Source organism: Dama dama, chromosome 20, assembly GCF_033118175.1.
Source record: "Dama dama isolate Ldn47 chromosome 20, ASM3311817v1, whole genome shotgun sequence".
NCBI classification, from domain to species: Eukaryota; Metazoa; Chordata; class Mammalia; order Artiodactyla; family Cervidae; genus Dama; species Dama dama.
The window spans coordinates 27,484,166-27,498,816 of NC_083700.1; positions in this window are offsets into that span (position 1 = coordinate 27,484,166).

The window sequence follows — 14,651 nt, forward strand, 5'->3', positions numbered from 1 at the left end:
CCTTCCAGTGAATAATCAGGGTTGATCTCCCTGAAGATTGACTGGTTTGATCTCCTTGCTGTCCAAGGGACTTTCAGAAGTCTTCTCTAGCCCCACAGGCATCGATTCTTCAGCATTCTGCCTTCTTTACAGTCCAGCTCTCACAACCGTAGGTGACCACTGGGAAGACCATAGCCTTGGGTATACAGATCTTTGTTGGCAGCGTAATGTCTCTGCTTTTCAACACACTGTCTGGGTTTGTCATTGCTTTCCTGCCAAGAAGCAATTGTCTTCTGATTTCATGGCTGCAGTCACCGTCCACAGTGATTTTGGAGCCCAAGAAGAGGAAGATGATCTTCCTGACCCAGGGATCAAACCCCGGTCTCCTGAATTGCAGGTGGATTCTTTACTGTCTGAGCCCCCGGGGAAGCCCCAGATCTCTCAGGAGGCAAAAGTTAAACTCTTACCTGAATATCTCCTGTATCTATCATGTGAAAAGACTGTCTCTTTCCAAGATGTGGATTTCATAACAACAAAACAATCTCATTTATCACTGTAGCCTTGAGAGGTTTATTTTCTGGGAAGGGGTGGGGATGAGGAAGAAAAGAAAACCCCATCCTTCCAATTACCTCCCTAGCTAGAAATTAAACATTTTGAGAGAATGAGCTGTTTTCTCATACCTTCCTCAGTCCTTGTACAGAGTAGATCAACAAATACTTGTTTAATGGATGGAGGGACTGTGAAACTAATCTAGCGGAGAAAATGTCGTGTTCTGATGTTTGATGGTACATATTATGCCTTTGGGGGTCCCTGGTGGCTCAGCAGTAAAGAACCCTCCTGCCAGTGCAATAGATGCAGGTTTGATCTCTGGGTTGGGAAGATCACCTGGAGGAGGAAATGGCTACCTACTCCAGTGTTCTTGTTTGGGAAATCCCACGGACAGAGAAGCCCAGTGGGCTTCACTTCAAAGGGTTGCAAAGAGTTGGACATGACTGAACAACTGAGCACATTATGTCTTCAAATGATTCCTTTTTTTTTTTTTTAAGGTGAAATAAGTTTGGTTTGATCTAAAGGCACTCCCTGTGGCCTAAAAAGATGTGGATGCCACGGGCCCTTATTTGTCTGCTGCAGCCCTGCTGGGCTGGCCCCGGGAGGGTTTGAAGTGAGAACACCTGACCTTGTCTCTCCTGCTCACCTGTCGGTCCCACAACCCCCAGGGATCTCCCCTCCTCTTCTACCCCAGTCAGCGCTTTCTTGCTCTCAACTTGCTTGCAAAACAGGAAAAGGTCTGATAGCATGTGTATTTTGACAGAAATTGCTTCAGGTGAGATAACTAGATGATTCAGAAAAATTGTAGATGCTGTGTTTGAGATACCATGGAAGTGTGACTGCTCAGATAAAAAGAGATATCTGAGCTACGGGGCTTTATCTGAGAGCCTGGAAATCTTGAAGGACACAGCAGAAAGGTTCAACAGAAACTAGTTAAAGAGCTCACCCGAAGATCCCCATGCAGAGGCAGGAGCAGGGTGGCAGGGCTCTGTCTGGGACGTGGAGGTGGGGGAAAACCGGAGGCAACAAAGGAGGCAAGGCAGGGGACAACTGTAGCTCCAGGGGGGCTTGCCTCCCGGAGGCAAAGTGCGGCTTGATATTCAACAATTGCTTGCCAGTGACCCAAGTCAAATTCCACTATACTGTCATTCCACTCTTGTTTATTCCCAGGGCTGATGAAACTTGGGAAATAAAGGTGTGTGCACCTCAACTGGATGGTGAGTTTTCTAGGCCAGCTATAATATCTTTTTAAACTGTTTTACAATTTATTTTTAATTGGAGGAAAACTGCTTTATAATGTTGTACTGGTTTCTGTTTTACAACAATGAGAATCAGTCATAATTACATATATATCCCCTCCCTCTTGAGCCTCCCTCCCATCCCCCCATCCCACCCCTCTAGGTTATCACAGAGCACCAGGCTGGGCTCCGTGTGTTTTACAGCAGCTTCCTACTAGCTAGCTATTTACACATGATAGTGTATATCTGTCAATGCTACTTTCGCAATTTGCCCCAACTTCTTCTTCCCTCACTGTGTCCACAAGTCCATTCTCTGCATCTTCGTCTGCATCTTTATTCCTTCCCTGCAAATAGGTTCATCTAATTTTCTAGATTCCACGAATGTGTGTGTGCTAAGTCGTGTCTGACTCTTTGTGACCCCATGGACTGTATAGCCCTCCAGGCTCCTCTGTCCATGAGATTCCACAGGCAAGAATACTGGAGTGGGTTGTCATGCCCTCCTCCAGGGGATCTTCTCCACCCAGGGACTGAACCCACATCTGTGGCTACCATATTGCAGGTGGATTCTTTACAGCTGAGTCACTGGGGAAGTCCCTAGATTCCACATAGATATGTTAATATATGATATTTGTTTCTCTCTTTTTGACTTACTTCACTCTGTATAACAGCTCTAGATTGATCTACCTCACTACAGCTGCCTCAAATTCATTCCTTTTTATGGCTGAGTAATACTCCATTGTGGGCTTCCCAGGTGGCTCAATGGTAAAGAATCCACCTGCAATGCAAAAGACATAGGTTTGATCCCTGGGTCGGCAAGATCCCCTGGAGAAGGAAATGGCAACCCACTCCCGTATCCTTGCCTGGGAAATCCCATGGACAGAGGAGCCTGATGGGCTACAGTTCGTGGGGTCACAAGGAGAAACAAGTTTGCAGTTAGACAACAACAACAGCCTTCCATTGTATATATGTACCACATTTTCTTTATCCATTCATCTGTCAATGGCCATCAAAACTACAATGAGGTATCACCTCATACCAATCTGAATGGCCATCATCAAAAAAAAATCTATAAACAATAAATGCTGAAGAGGATGTGGAGAAAAGGAAACCCTCCTTTGGGAATGTAAATTGACTCAGCCACTATGGAGAACAGTATGGAGAGTCCTTAAAAACTAGGAATAAAACTATCATCTGGCTCAGCAATCTCTCTACTGGGCATATATCCTGAGAAAACCACAATATAATATTTTTCATCCTTCTAGTCCCAGTGCCTAATATAGTACCTGGCCTGATAGATGTTCATATAGAAAATTACTGAAGAAATGGATGACTGAATGAAAGGCAAAATGAAAAGCACATCTTACAATTTCCCAGTTCTCTGAACTGAAAACCAAACTAGCAAACAAAAAATAAAGTTGAAGAGAAAGGAGGCACAGTAGTTTCAGAAGGGTCCTGAGCATTTCCTGAATGTTTCAAGCAATTTTATATGCTCATTAATGCCAGTGAAAATTCAGAATTGCCTCATGTTGCCCTCCTTCCCCACTGCACAAGGTCTGTTCCTCCTTAGGATGTCATCGGGCTGTCCCTCCATACCTATGCTGTATCACAAATTCCTTTTTTTTTTTTTACTTTTAATTTTGTATTGGGGTATAGCTGGTCAACAATGTTGTGATATAAGGGTTTCAGGTGAACAGCAAAAGAACTCAGCCATACAGTCTCCCCCAAACTCCCCTCCCAGATAGGCTTCCACATAAATTGAGTAGAGTTCCATGTGCTCTATGGTAGGTCCTTGTTGGTTATCCATTTTAAATATAGCAGTGTGTACATGACCATCCCAAACTCTCTAACTAGCCCTTCCTTCCTGTCCTTCCCCCGAGCAGCCATAAGTTCATTCTCCAGGTCTGTGAGAATGACAGGTCTGAGTCTGTCTAAATTTATTCTCTAGGTCTGAGTCTCTTACTGTTTTGTAAGTTCATTTGTATCTTTTCAGATTCAATTTGAATCTTTTCAGATTCCACATATAAAGGATGTCATACAATATTTCTCCTTCTCTATCTGACTTACTTCACTCAGTATGACAATCTCTAGGTCCAACCATTTGCTGCAAGTGGTATTATTTCATTCTTTCAATGGCTGAGTTCATTGTATATATGTACCACATCTTCTTTATTCATTCTTCTGTCAATGGACGTTTATGTTGCTTCCATGTCTTGGCTATTGTAAACAGTGTGCAAAGAACATTGGAGTGCATGTATCCTTTTGGATCATGTTTTTCTCCGGAAATATGCCCAAGAGTGGGATTTCAGAGTCATATGGTAGCTCTATTTTTAGTTTTTAAGGAACCTTCATACCGTTCTCCACAGTGGCTGTACCAGTTTACATTCCCACCAACAGTGTAGGAGGGTTCCCTTCTCTCCACACCCTCTCCAGCATTTACTGTTTGTGGATTTTTTGATGATGGCCATTCTGGCTGGTGTGAGGTATCACACACTCTTATGGTGGGTGCTCTTGAGAGGTCCTGACAGCCTGAGGGTTCAGGTCACTGGGCTGAAGTTATAACAGTTCATTGTGCAGAGTTCCAGGCCAGCTGCTTCCTCATCCCAGGGCAGCAGACAGAAGAGAGAGTTGATTATCTGTCCCCAGTCTCTCCAGGAGCCCTAAAAGAGTGCTACACTCCAGGCAGGGACCAGCAGAGTATGGTTTGAGGCAGAAAGAGAAAGGCTGTTATGCAGTCCTTGCCCTGTTCTTCACACACCTGCTGGGATTCCTAGAGGGCGTCAGCTTTCTCCATAAATGGCTCATGGCCAGCTGAGGGGAAGCATTGTTGTGCATGTGTGACTGAAATTCCATGAGGGTGTAAATAATGGTATGTGATCCTGTCCTGTGAGGAAGCAGAAACAGATCTGGCTCTGGGAGATGGCTAGAATCCACCTGACAGGAAGGATAGAAGAGAAAACAAGTTCTCCCTGAGGAGAGCTGTCCCTGAGGAGAGTGTCCCCTCAGGACTGCTACCCCTGAGAAGTGCTCCCCTGGGCACCTCCCCACAGAACTGCCCACCCCAGAAAAGCATGATGACTGAGGAGACTCCCCCTGAGGGATGCTCCCCTGAGGAATCTCCCTGAGGAGAGCCCCCCTGAGATGGCTTCCACTGAGCAAGATTCCTCTTGCCTCTTCCCTAAGGATTCTCCCCTGGGCTCTGGGTAGTGGAAACACTCTCTCCCTTAGAACAGGGGACTTTCCTCCTTAGAAGAGGACAGCTTTCTCTTTCACCTTCCAAGCAGCTCTTGAAGGCTACCCACGGGGTGAGAGGTGGCTCCACGGGCCTGACAACTGCTCAGGAAAATTCTGGGCCTGCTGCCCTGCCTGCCAGGAGCAGCCCCTCTGCTCTGGGGCTCCAAGGCCTGATGTACTCTGAGCAGGGCGGGCTCAGGTCGGATTCTGAGGTGGCAAAGCTTGGCCCAATCCCCTCCCCACATTATTCTCACGCCCCTAAACTACACCCTCAACCCCCAAACTCATTCTACCCTTTCTATACCTTCGGCACAGTGCCAACGTGCCCTTCTTTCCACACAAAAATTCTCTTTATGCACTCTTCTGGAAGGACTTGCATTCTAGTAGGGCTTAAACCCTTAAGCCAGAGGTGAGGGAACTTCTCCACGCCCAGGAAAAATAAAATGTGCACAGGCCCAGTCTGCTTTCCAATGCAGTGAATATGTGAAGGAAAAAAAAAGGTATCTTAGAACCTGGAATACCTGCCTGACTAAAAGAATGTCAGTGAGGAAACTGACATAGCTCCCTAATCACTATAAAATTAGGATGCTCATCCTAATATCATTGGTCAGTCTGATGGTCTCACACATAGCTCTGAGTCCTCAGGTTGTTCCTGCTCCACACTGAAAAACTCGAAGGTTTCACATGGGATTTCAGTTATCAACCAGTGGGATGGGAGCCATCAAGGGGATGGGGGAGCAGGGGGCTTCCTGGTCCCTTAGACATCATACCATTGAGCACTCCTGGCCTGGCCCTGAGACATGGGTCTCTGAAGCATAGAAGGGACTTTACCTTCTCACAGCTTCACAGAAGACCCTACCCTGGGAAGCGAGCAGTAGGATACACTGATGACAGGCCTGCTCCTAGAACAGAAATTTCTGCTACTTTTCCCCCTTACATTCTTAGGGAAATGTGTTTCTGTGTATAACCAACAGTCATGCTGGGTCTTTTAATCAGTTCTCTGAGGGCAGGTGTTGATGACCAGTGTGACCAATCTAGGTTACGATTACCTTGCTTTTCCCGTCAGGGTTTGCCTTCCCTGGTAAACAGTGACGTGGGACCCATTCATTCACACACAGGTTATTCAGCATTTTCACTTTGGGTGAGCTGTTCTGCTGTCATCAGGCTATAGCTAATGTCAGCACTCTTAAGGCACATGTAGCCAGTTTCACCCCAGCAGTGTCTCATAAAGTCAGTCTCAATGGCCTGACTTTGAAACAGAGAAAAAGGAAGCAGCTAGGGTCTCTGTGGGCAGCTCTCTGGCAGGAAACCCACCTCTTCAGACCACCTGCCTTCTTCCAAAGTCTTCTGAGGGTCAACTTTCAGTCTGCTAATTGCAGAGGTGGAAAAGATGTAAATATCCACACTGGAAATTGCTTCCCCATTTTCTTTTTTTAATTAATTTATTTTAATTGGAGGCTAATTACTTTACAATATTGTAGTGGGTTTTGCCATACATTGACATGAATCAGCCTTGGGTATACATGTGTTCCCCGTCCTGAACCCCCCTCTCACCTCCCTCCCCATCCCGTCCCTCAGGGTCGCTTCCCTGTTTCCTTAAGCTCACTCCATCTGGGGACCAGGTAGCATGGGCGGGGAACTTGCCTCAGGTCTCTGGGTTCTTCCCTGGCTGCCACCTGCCCACTTCTCACAGGTGGTCCTGGTCATCGCCTTATCTGTGGACACAACACTGTCCTAGTTCTCAGATGAAGCCTGATCAGGCACATCCTGTTCTTGTGAGAAAAACCTACACATTGACTACACTGTACTTCTGGTCAGGCGATGTGGTTCCTGAGGCAAGCCTCTGACACCTCCGCTTTGTTTTTGTCGTTTAGTCACTCAGTCAAACCTGACTCTTTGTGACCCCATGGACTGTAGCCCACCAGCTCCTCTGTCCATGGAATTTCCCAGGCAAGAATGCTGGAGTGGGTTGCTATGTCCTTCTCCAGGGGTCTTCCCAACCCTGAGATCAAACCCACATCTCCTGCATTGTAAGCATATTATTTACCAACGAGCCACTTGGGAAACCCTCTGAACTAGTTATGCCTATGCAAATATATTTTAATGATTAAATGGATGAATTTGCTTAAAATATTTATTGAGCACCTACTATGTTTCAAGCACCATACTGTGACTTCGAGGCAAACAAGAGAGACCCAGGACACACAGTCTAGCACAAAAGACAGCAGTAAGCAAGTGAATGTCTAAAATGTTTGGAAAGTTGTGGAAGGGGATGGTCATGGTCCTGTGAGGAATTCAGGATGGGGGCCTAGTACTCTAGCCTATTAGGGAACATGATTGGGGTTTGAGGCAAGAAGAGTGATATTTAGTCTGGACCTTGAAGGACAAATAGAAATTAGGCAAGTAAGCAAGCAAGACTGGTATATGCAAAGGCCACAACTGAAGTGACTTAGCAGCAGCAGCAGCAGCAGATGTGAGAGTTTAAATATATTGAAAAGAACTGAAGAAAGTTCACGTGCCTAGAATTTAGATAAGTGTGAGAAGCTACTTGAGAGGCAGGCTGAAGTGAGGTTGGGAGGTGCTTCAAAACGTGGCAGTAAAGTGTTTGGCCTTTTCTTAGAGGACATGGAAATAAGACTGTCTCTTAAGCAGCACCGGTATTTTGTAGCTTTTTTAAAGCTTGGTTTTATAATTTTGTCTATTTATTTATTTTTGGCTGTGCTGGGTCTTTGTTGCCATACAGGCTTTTCTCTAGTTGTGAAGAGCGCACTGCAACTACTCTCTAGTTGCGATGTGAGGGCTTCTCCTTGCAGTGGCGAATCCTGTTGTGGGCTCTAGGGCATGTGGGCCCAGGCGCTGCGGCTCCCAGGTTCTAGAGCACAGGTTCAATAGTTGTGGTGCACCGGCCTAGTGGCCTCACAGCATACGGGATCTTTCTGGACCAGGGATCGAACCCGCGTCGCCTACGTTGGCAGGTGGATTCTTTACCACTGAGCCACCAGGGAAGCTTCTTATAACTTTTTTTCTTAAGATTAGGATTTATTCACTGCTGTAATAAAGAGAGCAGAGCATTAATGCCTGAGCACCAAGCTCTCCACAGTCTTATACCCTATGAGCCAAACACCAACCTCTGCCACACAAGTATATTAAAATATTCTTGATCAGGAAATGAAATTACAGCAGGAGAGCAAAGATCTAATGACATCTCTGACATCTTTGCCCCTAGTTCTGCAATTGCTTCCGGACTCTGATTGCATACTATTTATATGGATGGCTTTTCCTGGCTTGCCTTTGGTCTTTCCTTTAGTCTTATAATTTATTGCAAAAATGTCTCATTGTTCTGGAATAGTCGGTAGACTTATCCACCCAACTTTCTTTCTAGTTTTTTTTCTTTTTATGGTTAAATAATTATAGATTCATAGGAAGTTGCAAAAATTTTACCTAGAGTCCAGTAAATCCTTCACCTAGATGTCATCCAATGGTCACATCTTATAGTATAACAATATTACAATTTCAAAACAAGGAAATGCATATTGCTATGATCCTATTGACTAAATCACTGATTTTATTTGGTTTTCACATGAATTCTGGGTGTGTGTGTGTGTGTGTGTGTAGCTCTATGCAATTAGGTCCATGTACAGATTTATGCATGCATGCATGCTAAGTCGCTTCAGTCATGTCTGACTCTGTGCGACCCCATGGACAGCAGCCCACCAGGCTCCTCTGTCCACAGGATTCTCCAGGCAAGAATACTGGAGTGGGTTGCCATTTACTTCTCCAACAGACTTATGCAATGAATCTATAAATACTGAACTACTCCGTCACCGTGAAGAACTGTCTCATCTATCCCTTTATAATCACTTTCCCTGGCAAACACTAATTTATTAGCTCTATTATTTTTAAGATATCTCCTTACTGCTGTGTACTCATTCAGTGTTTTGCTTCTAATTGCATAGAACCCTATACAAGCACAAGAATTCTATAATAGCTTACCCATTCTCTTGGTCACCATCTAGATTACCTATAATTCTTTATAAGAATAGATATGGGCTTGTGCAGGTATTTCTCTAAGATGTATACACCCAAAGATAGATATGTCAGGTCAAATGCTGTATGAATTCTTGATTTGACTCTGCACTGCCAGATGGCTCAGAGCACATCCCTTTAGAGAGAGCCTAAATATTTGTCTACATCTAGTAGCAAGGGTAGATGGGAAATGTAGTCTTTTCTTTGGTAACCGTGCATCCAGGTCAACTTTCATCAATCCAAGGGGAGCCAATTAGTGACCATGGCTATATCTTTTATTTCCTCCTGTGCTAAAGCTTTTAGTCAAATGTTATTGTTTTCCACTTTTTTATATGCTAATCATATAATTATGATTTTTCTCCTTTCAGCTATTTTGTAATTTTATTGATGCTGCTGCTGCTGTTTAGTCACTAAGTCAAGTTGAATTCTTTGCAACCCCATGGACTGTTGCCCACCAGGCTCCTCTGTCCGTGGGATTTTTCAGGCAAGAATCCTGGAGTGGATTCCTTCTCCAGAGGATCTTCTCTGACTCAGGGAACAAACCCAGGTCTCTTGCTTGGCAGGCAGACTCTTTACCACTGAACCATCAAGAAAGACCACATTATTTTTAAGTTTATATTTCCCTGCATTTCTTAGATAAACTGTATTTGATCATGATGTATTTTAAAAAATATAATGATGGCTTTGTTTGTTAATATTTTATCTAAGATCTTAAAAAAATCTCCATTTGTAAGTGAAATGAACTCATACTTTCTTTTGTATATTACTCTTATTCCAGTTTTAGAATCAGTATTATATTAACCTCATAAATTGAACTGGGCAGTTTTCACTCTTTCTCCAATTTCTGAAATTACTTGTATAAGATAGAAATTAGCATTCCATGGACATTTCCTAAATGTCACCTGTAAAATATACTGGAAATTTTTTTAAAGGGAGAGTGCTAATATATCCATTTTTTAAACACTTTATAGTTTATTCTAATTTTGTGCCTCTTGTGCCAATTTTGCTTTTTATATTTTTCAAGAAATGTAACAGATTTCCTTAGCCTTAAAAATATTAGTATATAGTTATTCATAATACTCTATTAATTTGTAAATTTCTGCTGTATCTGTAGTTTTTCCCTCACTTACATTCTGTATTTTTTTTTAATTTCAATCTTCTAGCTCTCTTTTTTTCCCTAAGTGGTCTCACCACAGGGCTGTCTTGTTAGTCTTTCTAAAACATCAGTTTATTTTTTATTAATATTTTCTAGTTTTGCTGTTGTGACTTGCTATCTCATTGATTCTTTTAAGACATTTATTTTTAATTGTCATTTGTTTATGGCTACACTGGGTCTTCGTTGCTGTGCTCAGAATTCCTCTAGTCGTGGTGAGTGGGAGATACTCTCTACTTGCAGTGTGTGGGCTTCTCACTGAGGTGGCGTCTTTTGTTGTGGAGCATGGGCTCCAGGGCGTGAGGGCTCAGTAGTTGTGGCACATGGACTTAGTTGCCACGTGGCATGTAGGATCTTCCCAGACCAGGGATCAAACCAGTGTTCCCTACATTGCAAAGCAGATTCTTAACCATTGGATCACCAGGGAAGCCCTATTTCTTAGATTTCTATTCCATCTTTATTATTATTCTTTCTGTTTCTTTGCTTATTCTTTTCTCATCCTCCTGTCTACTATCCTTTGTTTGCTTTCCACCTGTATCATATCTTGATAAATCTATTTAAAACTACATATTTGTCTCTCAGTACTGCTGTAAATGCGGTCTTCAAATTTTAACATGTAGTAGTTTCATTATCATTTGGTTTTACATATTTACTTCCTTGGTGATTTTAGTATTAACCCAAGAATTACTTAACAATATGTCTTCTATTTTTCTAGAAATAATGTATGTCTAGAAAAGTAATGTTTTCTGATAATCTGACATAAATTTCTTTTCACTATCTCTTAAAAAATATTTTTCAATTTAATTCATTATGATTGAAAAATGTAATCTGAATAACACTCATTCTTTAGACTTCCTAGTAATTTCCTTTGTGGCCTAGTATGTGATTAATTTTTTAAAACTCTTTTATCTATACTCAAAAAGAATATGTACTCTGTTGGGTATAGATGAAATGAACTTTTCGATTGAAACATTCTGATCATCTGTATCACTGCTTATTTTTTTTCTGTTTAACTTATTCATTTCTGAAGACTCAGCTTTCTCCTCTATGATTTTTTATGTTAAAATTTCCAACCAAAATTATTAATTTGGGTATTTCTTATCAAGTTCTATCAGTTTTCATTATATATAAATATATATATGTATGTTTGTGTGTATATATATACACACACACACACAGAGACATTTATATTGGCAACCCCCCACAGCATGTAGGATCTTAGTTCACCAACCAGGGATTAAACCCATGCCCCTATATTGGAAGTGTGAAGTCTTAATCACCAGACCACCAGGAAAGCCCCTGTCTTTTATGTTTTTTGAGGTAATATTCTTATGTTCATATATATTTGCTCTGCTGTTCTTTCTACCAGTATATGATTTCCTTCCTTGTCCCCTGAATTTTCTTTCATCAAGTTTTAAGACTCCTGTCTCATCTTTCAGAGAAGGCAATGGCCCCCCACTCCAGTACTCTTGCCTGGAAAATCCCATGGATGGAGGAGCCTGGTAGGCTGCAGTCCATGGGGTCACTAAGAGTCAGACACGACTGAGCAACTTCACTTTCACTTTTCACTTTTCACTTTCATGCATTGGAGAAGGAAATGGCAACTCACTCCAGTGTTCTTGCCTGGAGAATCCCAGGTTCGGGGTGGCCTGGTGGGCTGCGGTCTATGGGGTCGCACAGAGTCAGACACGACTGAAGCGACCTAGCAGCAGCAGCAGCAGCAGTCTCATCTTTTCAGATTGATATCTGTTTATTTATTTATTTTTGCTTAATATCTTTTTATATTCAGCCTTTCTATATTCTTTTGTTGTAAATGTCTCCTCTGTAGATAATATATTGTTGGATCTTTTAAAATGTCCAATTTGACATTTGATGTCTTTTGATTAATTCATCTTAATTCATGTACATTTATTATAATCTCTATATTAGGACTTGTTTCTGCTTCTTATTTTCTAGTTTCCATACCTGATATATTTTTTTTTCTGTTTTAACCTTCTTTACTGTTTATTGAGTGGATGTGATTTTCTTCTGCTGGCTTAAAAGAATATGTTTAATTTTTGTTCATACAGAGGTTGCCCTTACCTTAAGATACATATTTGTTTGTTTATTCTTCCTGATTCATTGAATGTCAATGTCTATTTCCTCTCTCTGACAAGGAAGGCAGTTTAACATGCTCTCTCACGTATTTGGACTCTGCTCCCCCATCTCACCCACAGTACACACAACAACAGAGGAAACAACACACACACACACACACACACACACTAAACTAATGTAGCCTAGATCAGATTTTAGTTCTGGATTCTTATGAACATAGTTTTTCCTTTGCTTTTTATCTTTAACCCTCATATTGGTTGTTTTTTTTTGCTCAACAGTTTTGCTAGGTTCTTTGATCACCCTAACTCCACATTTCTCCACAGTATCTGCTGGCTTTAGTTCCTCTTTTTTGAATATTTCCTCTAATGGTTTTTCAAAATGAGTCTATGTATAGCATAGTTTCTGGGGTTTTGTATGTCAGAAAATATATTTATTATATCCAGAATATTTTTTCTTACATCCTCACATTTCAGTGTCAGTTTGGCTGAATATAAAATTCTATGTACAACATTTTAAAAATAGCATTGCTTTTTTATCTTCTTGCATCCTGTTGCTACTGAGAGGTATAAAGTAAATCCGATGCTTGTTTTTTGTATGTGTGCTGCTTTCTCTCTCTGAAAATATTTCAGAATTTTCTCTTAGTCTTCACTGATTCTAATTCAGAGTAACGCATCTAATTTGGAGGGTTTCTATGTCTTCTATTTGGCTCCATATCATAGCCTTCATTTTCTCCCCTTTGTTTTTTTTTTTCCTCTTGTGAGATCCCTTTTATCTGACTGTTGTTGTTTTATCCCTCATATCTCTTAAACATTTCTCTTATTTTTTAAAATCTCTTCATTTTCCCCTGCCTTCTGGGATAAGTCTTCAGGATTACTTTACAGCTTCTTAATTCATTCTTTCACTGTATCTATCTTGCTACTTATCCCAACTATTATGTCTTCTGTTTCAACTACTGTGTTTTTCATGTTTGATATTTCCACTTGGTTGTTCTTACATCATGTTACTAATATCCTCCCTGATTGTGTTTCTGACAAGCCAATGAACCAGCTTCGGCTGATGGTCCTGTCCTCCAAAATTAACTCGGCAAACGACAGAACTATTGGAGGGAAAAAAACATGGATATGAAAAACTCACATAAAACGGAACCCTCTGAGAAGACCAAAGGCTCTTTGTGAACAGGAGTGTGAGCAAGGGGACCCAAGGGGATCTATGTCCACAACATGGGGCAGAAAAGGGTAGGTCAGGGGAATTTGTAAACCATTTATGCTCTCCCGGCCCTGCCTGGGGTGCCTCATCACCACAGCAATCATGGGCAACAGTCCTGTCAGCCTGGTGATGGCAGAGAGAGTGAGGGGAGTGAATCTGAAGGCAGTGCAAGAGGAAAAAAAGAAACATATATGCGGTCAACTATTATTCACAGTGGTTGTGTTCTATAAAGCCACTACGAACACTGACTTGGCAAATCCTGAACCTTTGCTCCCAGGGGAAATACAAGGTTGGGTTCCTGTGAGCCTCTGGTCACAACATTTTTATCCAGTGATCAATACAGAACTTGGTTTTATGTGTGTCTCTGTTCAAAGACACCTAATTTAGAGTACATGACTGCCACATTAGTGCTGAACTCATGGCCAACAGCACCGTAACTCATGCTATAGTGAAGCTTATGTAACACATGGGTCTTTCTCCATAGGACACATAGAGCCTTCTGGCCCTTAGGCACATTAGACAGCACTTCAGCATTGTTATGGACTAATTATATCCACCAAAATTTACATGTTGAAACCCTAATCCCTGGTGTGACTGTATTTGGAGATGAAGGAAGAGTAAAGACCACAATCTGTCTGAGTAGAAGGTGCTTAATGACCGCAGACTTTACTTCAGGTCCACTTAGCTGGGTGGTTTTATTGGGAAACTCTGGGTGTCAGTGTCATTAGATCTTTTTCGGTGAGGTTATTTGATAAGATTCTTTTTGATATGATGAATTTCTCCCAATATTCTGCCTGAAAATATCATGAATACTCTATCTGATTTCTGCAAACTAGGTGGGGGAAGAGCCTCATGGCAACAATCATTAGAAATGTTGTCTTTGATCTCTCTGTTTTTAATTATGCTACATTTTCTTCCTCTGTTCTCTTTGTCCTTGTGGTTGGTGTCTTTTCTTTTTTTAAGCTTAATGATATTTTTGTTGGGTTTCAGAAGAGAGTAAAGGCTAACACATGAGTTAAGCTGCTACCCTTAACTAGAAACTGTCCAGTCTTACCATCACTCCTTCCCTGTTCTCAGCTTGAAATAAGCTCCCAGGTGGCACTAGTGGTAAAGAACCCACTTACCAATTCAGGAGATGGAAGAGACAAGGGTTCAATCCCTGGGTCAGGAAG